The sequence below is a fragment of the Apium graveolens genome, chromosome 8, assembly GCF_009905375.1.
Source record: "Apium graveolens cultivar Ventura chromosome 8, ASM990537v1, whole genome shotgun sequence".
Classification (NCBI taxonomy): Eukaryota; Viridiplantae; Streptophyta; class Magnoliopsida; order Apiales; family Apiaceae; genus Apium; species Apium graveolens.
In genome coordinates, this window is record NC_133654.1 from 146,134,776 (window position 1) to 146,144,518 (window position 9,743).

General features: G+C 42.4%; 1 non-coding gene across 1 annotated transcript; it reads left to right on the top strand.

The window, feature by feature from the left end:
* The first annotated feature begins 6,807 nt into the window (after nt 1-6,807).
* On the top strand, nt 6,808-6,914 carry LOC141681534 (small nucleolar RNA R71). The gene has a single exon (XR_012558963.1). It is a non-coding gene; the product is annotated as a small nucleolar RNA R71 (small nucleolar RNA).
* The last annotated feature ends 2,829 nt before the right edge of the window (nt 6,915-9,743 follow it).

Here is a 9,743-nt window from a genome sequence, read left to right on the forward strand (position 1 = left end):
CATATTTTTTTCTCCAAAATTTTTTCTTTTTTCATGTCTTTATCACTAAGAACCTATAATCGAATTCTAAGCATAATAAGTAGATTGACCTTGAAAACAACCAAATCATAACAACAATCTAGCCCTTACGCATTCTTTAAGACTTAGTGGACTTACAATTGTTTCTAGCATGCATATCAACCTACACAACTTAATATCACTTTAATGCTATCACTACACTCGCATCAATATCACAATTCAGTCGACAAATCATTGCAAAAGGGATCATGGTAAATGCATGAGCTACATGACATTTATAAAAAAAACTAAATGGCATAAATTATGCAACTAAATGACACACACACAATATTCCTTAACTACCACCCCCAAACTAAAAATTTTCATTGTCCTCAGTGAAAGTAGTAGAAAGGAACACAGGGTATACCTACTCGAAGTCATCATCATCATCACCCTCAGTGGGTGGAGTATCAGGCGGTGGGTATGCAGAGTCCTCACCAAAAACTGGCCACTGGATATCAGCTCCAAGGCCTCGAAAAGCAGTCCCTAACGCAAGGGTGAGCTCCTGAGCAAACCTGCTCTGCGTCTCATACATGGCATCCATCCGCCGTGAAAGCCTCCTATACTGGGCATCACCCATCCCAGCACCCTCCTAAGCTCTCGAAGAACCAGCCTCACCACGCCCTGGCCTAGCCATAGTAGCACCTCGTGCTGGACGCCCTCCTGGAAGATGATAACCCAGCCCATGCTCCTCAGGCTCACCACCGGTCCACTCCTGCATCCCATTCAGAGTGCCAGAATCAATCGGAGCTGCTGGCAACTGCAACTGCTCATGAGCCGTCCAGTTCACTCCCACTGCTCGGCATAGCTTCGTAACCGTGGATGCATAAGGGATGTTCATATACTTTGCTCCCCTCAAAAACTTCAGAATTCCTTGGTAGATAAACTCACCAAGGTCCACAAAGTACTCATCATGCAGAATTCCCCATAACAACTGTGCTCTCTCAACTGTGACCTCGTATGCATGTGAAGAAGGCAAAATATTAGCACATATAAATGCATTCCATGCACGGGCATACCTGTTCATGGCGATCGCCGGAAAGTGACGATACTCATTATTGCCTGGACTGCGGGTCCAAACTGTGCCCGGTCGACAGAGAGTCGCATAAATCAAATCCAAGTCAAAATCCTCAGCAGTCTTTTCATTCCAGTTCTCCTCCTCGGGCTTCCTCTCTCGCTGTCCAATCACACAGCGAATCGCCGCAGGATGATAATCAACCGTCAGCCCACAGACTACAGAAAACCCATTCTTTTCAGCCTTCGTGTTCGCGTAGAACTCGCGAACAACGCTCATCGGTACTGCTTCGGGCGACTCACAAAAAGCTATCCACCCCTTCTCTGCAATCATGGGCAACAACTCACCATCCCTCCTTCAGAATCGGCTTCCCCAACAGCCTAGTGTACTCCTCCTCCGCAGCTCTGTCAGTTAACCGAGGCCTTGCAGCAGTACCCCTCGATGAATCAGCAGTAGGAACTGTGCTGCTGCTGTCAATAGTGCGTGCTCTCTTGGGTGCCATTGATTCGTGAATAAAAGTGTGTAAGAACTGATTTTTGATGTTTGTGAGGGGGTTTAAGTGTAGGAAGTTTTGTGGGAGATATGTAGGATAGGTGTATGTATATATAGGGTGTGGATTAGATTAGGGTTTGGGAATTAAGGGATAAAATGATGGGGTAGTGGGAACAATTCGTGGGTTTATGGGCTAAAACTGTTTTTGTGTTTTTGTGTGTTTTTGTTTTTTTTTTTTTTCTGAACTGTAAAAAATTTTCTGGAACTCGACCCCTGCGCGGCCGCTCAACATAGCTGCGCAGGCGCGCAACTTGCTGCGCGGCCACTCAGCATAGCTGCGCGGGCGCGCAGAGGGTCTCTGGAATTTTTTTTTTCAGCCCCTGTTTTCTGATTTTTTTTATGTTTTTGGATAGGTTATTAACTTCTAAGGGTTCCTGTAACAACAATTCATGGGTTGCCTCCCACGCAGCGCTTCTTTTTCGTCATTAGCTTGACGTTCCGTACCTTTCTCAAGTAGTCAACAAAATGGCACTAACCACCTCTCGGTTTGCCATGTCCCCATAGTAGTGCTTCAACCGCTGACCGTTAACCTTGAATGCTTGGTCCGAATCATTCTCAAAAATTTCCACCGCTCCATGTGGAAACACAGTTTTGACAATAAAAGGTCCAGACCACCTTGATTTCAACTTCCCAGGAAAAAGTCGGAGCCGAGAGTTGAATAAAAGAACTTGTTGCCCTGACATAAATAACTTAGGATGTAGCTTCCTATCGTGCCACCTCTTCACCTTTTCCTTATACATTTTGTTATTCTCGTACGCTTGAAGTCGAAATTCATCAAGTTCATTAAGCTGAAGCATTCTTTTCTTACCAGCTGCATCTAAATCCAGGTTCAATTTCTTCAATGCCCAGTAGGCCTTATGCTCAAGCTCCGCCGGTAGATGACATCCCTTACCGTACACCAACTGAAACGGTGACATCCCAAGTGGAGTTTTGTATGCTGTTCTGTAAGCCCAAACAGCTTCATCGAGCTTTAAAGACCAATCCTTCCTTGACGGACAAACAACCTTCTCTAGAATACGCTTTATCTCTCTGTTAGACACTTCCGCTTGACCATTTGTTTGCGGATGATAGGCAGTAGCTACTCGATGATTCACATTATAACGCTGCATCATAGAAGTGAACTTACGGTTGCAAAAATGCGATCCTTCATCACTTATGATTACCCGAGGTGTTCCAAACCTTGTGAAAATTTGCTTATGAAGAAAATTTAGCACTGCCTTTGCATCATTTATCGGTAAAGCTTTAACTTCGACCCATTTTGAGACATAATCGACTGCCAGCAAGATGTACTGATTATTGCAAGACGCGATAAAAGGCCCCATGAAATCGATTCCCCACACATCAAAGACCTCGACTTCAAGCATCACATTTAATGGCATCTCATCCTTCCTTGACAAATTTCCCACTCTTTGGCAACGATCACACCTTAAAACAAACTGATGAGCATCCTTGAACAAAGTAGGCCACAAAAAATCTGCTTGCAGAATACGAGCTGCCGTCTTCTCACCTCCATAGTGTCCACCATAAACCGTGGAATGGCAGTCTCGTAATATCCCCTCCGTCTCACAGAACGGGATATATCTCCTGATGATCTGGTCAGCTCCTTCTCTAAACAAATATGGTTCATCCCACATATACCACTTCACCTAATGCAGAAACTTCTTCTTTTGGGCGGATGTTAAATTAGGAGGCATTATGTTGCTGACGAGATAGTTTACAATATCTGTAAGCCATGGTTCTTCCTCCTGAATTGCAAACAACTGCTCATCCGGAAAAGATTCATTGATTAACGTCCTATCTTGTGAAGTAGAATCGGGATTCTCCAACCTAGAGAGATGGTCAGCTACTTGATTCTCAGTACCTTTTCTATCTTTGATCTCTAACTCAAATTCCTGAAGTAAAAGCACCCAACGAATGAGTCTCGGCTTCGAATCCTTCTTGGAAACTAGATAGCGAATAGCTGCATGATCAGTGAATACTGTTACTTTCGTACCAAGTATATACGATCGAAATTTCTCAAAACTAAAGACTATAGCCAAAAGCTCCTTCTCAGTAGTGGTGTAGTTCAATTGGGCACCATTTAAAGTCTTACTCGCATAGTAGACCACATGGAAGAGATTTTTCTTGCGCTGTCCCAGAACTGCACCTACCGCATAATCACTCGCATCACACATCATCTCAAACGGTTCTGTCCAATCTGGTGCTGTAATAACTGGTGCAGTGATCAAACTCTTCTTGAGAGTCTCGAATGCTGCCAAACATTCATCATCAAATTTGAACGACACATCTTTCTCAAGCAAATTGCACAACGGCTTAGATATCTTTGAAAAGTCCTTGATGAATCGCCGATAAAAACCCGCATGACCAAGAAAAATACGGATTCCTTTCACAGAATTAGGTGGGGGAAGATTTTCAATGACTCCCACCTTGGCCTTGTCCACCTCCAGACCCTTGCTAGAGACCTTATGCCCAAGGATAATGCCTTCACGCACCATAAAATGACATTTCTCCCAATTAAGCACCAAATTAGTTTCCACGCATCTTTTGAGTACGGCGCGCAGATTATTCAAACATTCATCATATGAGTGTCCAAAGACGGAGAAGTCATCCATGAACACTTTAACGTTATTTCCAATCATGTCAGAGAATATAGCCATCATACATCTCTGAAAAGTGGCCGGGGCGCCACATAACCCAAACGAAACTCTGTGAAAAGCAAATGTGCCAAATGGACAAGTGAAGGTAGTCTTTTCCTGATTCTCTGGTGCAATACAAATCTGATTATACCCAGAATAACCATCCAGAAGACAAAAATACTCATGACCCGCCAATCTGTCAAGCATTTGATCAATAAATGGAAGGGGGAAGTGATCCTTCCTTGTGGCTTTGTTCAATTTTCTATAATCCATACATACTCTCCATCCTGTAACTGTTCGAGTAGGGATGAGCTCATTCTTTTCATTTGCGACCACAGTGATACCTCCCTTGTTAGGTACACATTGTACGGGGCTCACCCACGAGCTGTCCGAAATAGGATAAATGATGCCTGCATCTAGACATTTCAGAATTTCTTTCTTCACCACCTCCTTCATGATGGGATTCAGTCTTCGCTGCTGTTCCACAGTTGGCTTACTACCTTCCTCTAGCAGAATTTTATGCATACAATATGAAGGACTTATCCCCTTGATGTCTGCTATGGTCCATCCTATAGCCGATTTAAATTCTCTCAAAATCCTTAAGAGCTTGTCTTCCTCACTACCTGAAAGGTCAGATGAAATAATAACAGGTAACGTAGATGAATCACCTAAAAAAGCATACCTCAAGTGTTCAGGTAATGGTTTGAGCTCCAAGGTAGGTGCTTCCTCTATTGATGGTTTGAGCTTCCCTTCAGCATTCTTAAGGTCAGAAGTACCAAGAGATTCAAATGGTATGTCCAGCTTTCGCTTCCATGGAGAAGCGTTCAGATATTGTAATTGCTCGTTGCTATCTTCATCTTCGCTGTCAAAATCCCCCACTAAGGCCTTTTCCAATGCATCAGACATTAGCATGTGATCGAGTTCCGAAGTAACCGCAGTATCAATCACATCCACTTTTAAGCACTCCTCATCTTCTGTAGGGAATTTCATTGCCTTGAATACATTGAATGTCACATCCTGATCTTGGACCCGCATAGTAAGTTCACCTTTTTATACATCTATCAAGGTACGGCCAGTAGCCAAGAAAGGTCTTCCCAAGATTATGGGAATCTTCTTATCTTCCTCAAAATCCAGAATAACAAAATCTGCTGGAAAGAAGAGCTTATCCACCTTGACGAGCACATCCTCAACTATGCCCCTTGGGTAAGTAATGGAACGGTCAGCCAATTGTAGTGACATGTACGTGGGTTTTGGATCAGGCAGATCCAGTTTTTTAAAGATCGACAACGGCATCAGATTAATGCTTGCTCCCAAATCACAAAGGCACTTGTCAAACGTCAGATTGCCAATGGTGCAAGGAATGGTGAAGCTTCCTGGATCTTTCAGTTTTGGTGGTAACTTTTGCTGCAGAACAGCGCTGCATTCTTCCGTGAGAGCAACGGTTTCAAGGTCATCCAGTTTCACCTTCCTTGAAAGAATAGTCTTCATAAACTTCGCATAACTAGGCATTTGTTCCAGAGCCTCAGCGAAAGGTATATTGATGTGAAGTTTCTTGAACACCTCCAGAAACTTCCCGAACTGTCTATCCAGCTTTTGTTGCTGCAATCTCTTAGGAAAAGGTGGTGGAGGATAGAGCTGTTTCTCCCCTGTATTAGCCTCAGGCAGAGTGTGTTCAACAGTAGTCTTCCTTGGTTCCGCCGCTTTCTCCTTTTGCTTAGATTCTTCACCTCTAATTTCAGCTTCTCCTTCTTTTGCCTTTTCAGCATCAACTACTTTTCCAGACCTTAAGGTAATAGCCTTGACTTGCTCTTTAGCTTCCTTCCTGCCTGGTACTTCCGTGTCACTGGGAAGAGTGTCAGGTTGATGATTGAGCACTGCATTGGCTAATTGACAGATTTGATTTTCCAAGGTCTTGATAGAATCCGCCTGACTCTTGCACAACAGCTTAAGTTCCTCAAAATCAGCACTAGTGGGTGCAGCTGTACTTCCCTGTTGAGGATATGATTGCCTTGTAGCATACTGCTGTGGTTGCTGGAATCCAGGTGGGTTAAACTGTTTACTCACTCCTTGCTGATATGGTGGCTGAATAGCATTCTGATTATTCCCCAGCTGAAATTTGGATGATTTCTGTTATTAGGATGATAGGTCGCTGGCACAGGCTGCTGTTGTCGCTGATAATTATTCACATACTGAACAGATTCGTTGACAAGAGAACACTGATCTGTAGCATGAGAACCTGCACAAAGCTCACAACCCATAGCTATTTGATTAACTCCATACGTAGCCAGAGAATCAACCTTCATTGATAGCGCTTGGAGCTGGGCTGCAATAGCGGTGGCTGCATCAACTTCCAGAATACCTGCTACCTTACCTGGCGTCATCCTCTGAGTTGGGTTTTGATGCTCATTTGCAGCCATCGTCTCTATAAGATTATACGCCCCAGTATAGCTTTTAGCCCATAAGGCTCCTCCAGCTGCTGCATCGAGCATGGGCCGAGATTGGGCCCCCAAACCATTATAGAAACCAGTGATCACCATCCAATCCGGCATTCCATGATGTGGACATTTTCTCAACATTTCCTTGTAGCGTTCCCAAGCCTCGCACATAGATTCTGTAGGTTGCTGCGCAAACTGAGTAAGAGCACTCCTCATAGCAGCAGTCTTTGCCATTGGATAAAACTTCACCAGAAACTTTTGCGCAAGATCTTGCCACGTAGTGATGGACCTAGCTGGTTCAGAATGTAACCAGTCTTTAGCCTTATCCCTCAGTGAGAATGGGAAAAGCCTCAACTTGATAGCCTCATCATTCACACCATTATACTTAAAAGTGCTACAGATCTCGACAAAATTCCTTATGTGCATGTTGGGGTCTTCAGTTGCCGCTCCTCCAAAAGAAACAGAATTCTGCACCATCTGAATAGTGCCCGGCTTGATTTCAAAGGTGTTAGCTTGAATAGCCGGATGAAGGATGCTTGACTGAATGTCATCAATTTTAGGCCGAGAAAAATCCATAAGAGCTGGATCAGCTTGAAATATACGATATCCCATGTTTACTGGTTCTTTCTGCTCAGTTCCTGAATCCGAATCCTCAAAATCTAACTTCTCCGGAATATCAAGAACTGCGTTTGTCTCCTCAGCTGTATCTAAAGTCCTCTTGCGAGCACGAGAACGAGTTTGCATAAACGCTTGCTAAAGTACCTGAAACACAACCGAAAAGAGTAAGTAACTACTACGTCCTAATCACTGAGTCCTAATGACCAATGATGGTAAGTACATAAACTAAACAAATACGCCGAGTCCCCGGCAGCGGCGCCAAAAACTTGTTAGGGCGAAAACACGCGCTAATATTCACGCAAGTATACGCGTTCGCAAGTAATATAGAATACTTTCCAGTTCGTTCCCTCAGAGACTCAGACTAAATTATTGTCTAATTAAACTCACTCACCAATATATGATTACTTCTCAATGTTAAGATAATAACACTTAAAATTGTTGATTAAATATTAACTATAATTAACTACTTAATTAACCACTTAACTAACACTTCAATTTATCAATAATAAAACACTCATGAGATCACAACTTCATTATTACTTCCTTCTATAGCCATTGTTATTACCTTTAGCATGTGACAGTGATGATATTAATCGAATAACACAAAACTGATAAAAGCCAACTTTCATTGTACTAATACCATTCTACCAAGCATCCACAATTAAGATAGAAGTTGAATAGTCATTAATTATGTTGAGTTCCTATATGTCTACAGAAATTGACAACACAATGATTTAAGTTCAAGTTATTCCTTTTGATTACATAGGGTAAATAAAACTGTTAGAGTTACCCACTAATCATGCTCAACGTACATGAACCTATGCTAGCATGGCAAGTTCTAAATCACAAGATCCACCGTCGCTTCATAAGAGATTAACACCCTATCTTATATGTTCGCGACGCACATAAGACGAATACGCACAACCAATACTAGATATCAAGCAATCATCACACACTAAAGTATTAAACAATTAACTAAAGAATTCCATAATAAATCCGTTGCAACCCCATGATCACGATTAGCCCATAATAGAACTTATCGCCATCATGGGTTCATATGAAATCATGATAAACAAACACAAGAAAATAATAACTAAACTAATTATATTAAAACAGAGTACGTCACAAGAGTAAATAAGTCAAAGCAAGAAAACTAGCATCCAACGTTACAACGAAACAAGAATCACAAGAATATATGCTCCCTCTTCGTTGCGGTGTGCTAAATCGGTCTTCTTCCTTATCTCCTTCGCTTCTTGCGTAAAACACAATCTTCTTCTTCTTAATCCCCTTTAATACTCTCTGTGAAAACGTCTCAGATCTACCTATATAATAGTCCCATAAAACTCAGATTACATAGAAGTTGGAAGCCAAACAGAAGTAGAAGTCTAAAATAATTTATCTTTTTCCCCGACCCTGCGCGGCCGCTCAGCATAGCTGCGCGGGCGCGCAGGTTGCTGCGCGGCCGCTCAGCATTGCTGCGCGGGCGCGCAGGCCTCTACTGGAAAAAATCCAGTTTTGCTCCGTTCTTTCGCCGTAATCTGCCCATTCCTTTCCTCTCGCAATGGTGACCACATGCCAAGGCTTATTCTTGATGATTCCTCCCCCGAAATGCAACTAATACCCTGAAATGCATAAACACTAGAAAAACGCATCAAATACACAAAATACTTGATTTCAAGACACCAATTTAAGCCATTTTAAGACGTTCTAAGTGGTATAAAATGCCACTTATCACTTACCTTCGTCTTCTCCAAGGCCCTGTTCTTATTCTTACCCCAGAGGCGCCGTGGGAGCCAAACCCCCCTTCCGGTGTTGTTTTGCAGGCGCCCAACCAGCAGCTACACCTCATTCATACCCTGAAGGTCCAGGAACGGCGTCGGACGGAGCCGCCCGCTCACCGGAGTTATCAATGTTTGATTTGATTCAGACGTAATTGCAGTTTTATATTAAATTTTCTTTGTTTTATTTTAAACGAGTCACTCTTTTTTTATGTCTTCAAAAGAAGTGAACTCACATTTTTATATAACTAATTTAAAATCAATAAATAAAAATTGTGACGGAGTGAATACATAATATACATGAATAATGATACAAATATTTGAACACAGTTGAAGATGGGTGAGTGTTATGAGCGTGAAGGAGAGGAACGGCTGAATTCGGGGGGGGGGGAGGGGTGGGGTCACATCTGTTTGGTTTGATATCATTATCATCCAAAGCATCTACTTGTTGAAGTATTTCATCACTAGGTTGGTTGTGAATTATTTAACCACACACTATTGATATTGTACAATTGTCTAGCCTATTTCGGAAATTCAAAATCAAAAGACGACACTTTCTTCAAAATGTAATGTACGTTGTCCATTGTCCTGGACGCAACCCTAATAATCAACACAACAAAAATCTTCTAACCCTTTTAACATTATTTCAGGA